Below are 3584 nucleotides of genomic sequence, written 5' to 3' on the forward strand. Positions count from 1 at the left end.
CTCTTAATTATTCAACTTCCACATACAAGTGTAAACCAACAAAAAAACCTTCCATATACAATACATGATTCTGAATTGTGTGAAGCTTGCAAGCATATAAAAGACAAACTATAAACTAACTTGATTAGTCTAATAATTAATTCACGTATTAGTCAATTTAAATAAGTATTTGAGTTTGAATTTTACTTTGTTCATGCAGTAATTTATAGACTAACAACAAAACCTTAAATAAAATTTTGATCTACAGTAAATTAGTTTTTTATTTGTTGGATTAGGAGATATCGTAAAAAGAAAAAAAAAAACCTATATTATCATCCACGTTACAAGTCGTCACCTTCCAACTCCTACAACATAGAAAATGCAAATCATTTTCAAAATAACTTCACCATTTTTAAGACCAGATCTTTTATGAAGATTTTTCTTTTGAGTTTTCAGAATAAAAAAAACTCGTAAGAATCATTATTCTATATATCCTATCGTCATTGATCGACCGTCCATTATAATGAACTAATACAGTAAGAAAAATTGTTAATATAATAATATCTTAAACATAATTTATAATCAACATCTATCATGGTAACTACATTATCAACTCAAGAATTATTGATTTCAAATTACAAAGTAATCCTAACATAACATAGTCTCAACAAAGCATTACTAGCAAAATAATCATCAACTCAAAATCACACTTTTTTTCAAACAATAATATAGTCAATGGTGATATACTAATTTATCCTAATCTAATATTTAACTTCAAATAAATAATTCATAATTAGTTACAGGTACATCTTAAGCAACTACTTATATCGTAACAATCAACTAATCTTCCAAATATATATATGAGAGTTTTATATATGGTGGCATTAGTTTTAGTGATTAAGAATGGCATAAGTTTGACATACAAATAAAATATTAACACATGACATAGCAAAAAAATTAAATTTAAAATCAAAATGATTTTTTCTCTCTTTTATAATTTTTTATGATTATTTTTATAATTATTTTTATAATTATAAAAGATAACAATGAAATAATTTTTTAAGTATATTTATAATTATTATTTGATTATTATTTTTATTTTTAAAAAATAATTTTTTATAATTATTTTTACTAAAATAGATTTTTTATAATTATTTTTATTTTTCAATTATTTTTATTATTATTATTTTTAATAATTTCTAAAAATAATACCAAAATTATTTTTTAATTTATTTTTATTATTATTTTATTTTAAAAAATAATTTTTTATAATTATTTTTATTATTATTTTTACTAAAATAATTTTTTTTATAATTATTCTTTTTCGTAATTTTAAAAAACTAACACCAAAATGATATTCTGTCTTTTGGTGTTAGTTTAAAAATAATCATAAAAAATTATGAGAGAGAATATTATTTTAGTGTTAGATTTTTAAAATTGCAAAAAAATATAAAAAATTATTTTGGTAATAATAGTAATAATTATAACAAATTATTTTTTATAATAAAAATAATTAAAAAATAGTTTTGGTGTTGCTTTTAGAAATTATTAAAAATAATAATAATAAAAAAATTATAAAAAATTATTTTAGTAAAAATAATTATAAAAATTTATTTTTTATAAATAATTATTAAAAAATTATTTTTTATAAATAAAAATAATAATAAAATAATAATTATAAATACAATTAAAAAATTATTTTCGTGTTATTTTTTAGAAATTACTTTTTATAATAAAAGTAATTATAAGAAATAATTTTAATAAAAATAATGATATATAAAAAATTATAAAAAAATATTTTTATTTTAAATTTAACTTTTTATTATGTATTAATATTTTATTTATAGGTCACATTTTTATTATTTTTAATTATCAAAACTAATGCTACAATAAAACTTCTCTAATTACTATAGTTTAAAGTTAAAATATTTTACTTTTTTTCAGTTAATAAAGTCACCATCGTTAAAACGATCAAAGCCTACATCCTCTTTTTTTAAATGTAACAGATGTCAATCTTAAATTAGTTTATTGAACTTGGCCACCTTAGCCATAAAACAATATAGCCACCAGAAACCAGAAACCTCCCCTATATATATATATATATATATATATATATATATATATATATATATATATATATATATATATATATATCATTCGTCCTATATTAAAAGAATGGTCATTCGTCCTATATTAAAAGAATGGCAATTGAATAAATAATTTTAAAAAATAGCATTCTGATAATAAGTTTTACTAACGACGTCTATGGATAATAATGTACGTGTATGTGTGATTTGATTTGTTTGTGTTATGCCGCCCTTATCTTTCCGAATTAGAGAATGAAAATGAAACCATCACAATTCATAAACTACACAACATTACATTATCAACCAGAAAAGACTAAACAAACAGTATAGCTCGTCCTTATCAGTGTCAACTGCCAACTGGCAATTTCCAAGGCTATAAAACATGGTAGCTACTCAGATAAAGACGCTGAAAACGTCTTTTTATAAAGATGTTTTCTAATAATTAAAATTTAATAGATATAATCGATTAAATGGTATTATTTTTGTTAAAATTAGGCTAGACAAATTGATTTGATCGAAAAATAATGAATCAAATATTGAACTGATCTAAATTAATATTTTTTTATAAAAAATGACTACAATATCTTATTATAGAAAATGACTAAAATATTTTTATTATATATATTAATTTTGAGAATCCTAAATTTTAGTCATTTATTTTTCTATTGTAGGATTAGAATTTAAAATTTTTAAAATTAATATATATATATATATATATATATATATATATATATATATAGTAAGAGTATTTTAATCATTCTCTATAATAAGAGTATTGTAGTCATTTTTTATAAATAAAATATTAATTTAGACCAATTTAAGATTTGATTCACCATTTTTTCGGTTGAATCAATTTGTCTAGCTTAATTTTGACAAAAATAACATGATTTAGTCGATTATATATGTTAAATTTTAATTACTGAAACATCTTTAAAAAAAGATGTTTTAGACGTATTTATCTGAGTGGCTCCCATAAAACATATATATATTAAAGTTCAAGAATATTATTAAGAGTTTATTTGTTCGCTATTAACTTGTTTTTTTTAATGTATTAATAAAATTTTAATAATAAAAATAAAAATGTTAAAAAATAAAAAAAAAAATTTAAAAGTTATAGTTTATCTATTTTTTAAAAGTTTTTATTTAAAAAATATTTTTAATATAATAAATAAATAAATAAAATTTTTATATTATTATATTTAAATATAATTATTAAATATATTTTTACATGATGAAATATTTAACTATAAATTATTTTTATTATTTTAAAAAATCTTTAAAAAAAATATTTTCACATAAAAATTCATCCAAACAAACTCTAATTATCTTACTAATTAAAAGAGATCCATATATTTAATTTATAAGGACCAAAAATGTCCCAGTCAATATAATCTCGCCCACCACGACAATGCTGTTAATGTAAAATGGGCTATGGTTTCAACATGCCATTTTCAGGGGACCATTTATGCGTTGGATTTTACACAATTTTCAAACACGTATTTCAAAAAAAAAAAAACA

This window comes from Arachis hypogaea, chromosome 8, assembly GCF_003086295.3.
Source record: "Arachis hypogaea cultivar Tifrunner chromosome 8, arahy.Tifrunner.gnm2.J5K5, whole genome shotgun sequence".
In the NCBI taxonomy this organism is placed as follows: domain Eukaryota; kingdom Viridiplantae; phylum Streptophyta; class Magnoliopsida; order Fabales; family Fabaceae; genus Arachis; species Arachis hypogaea.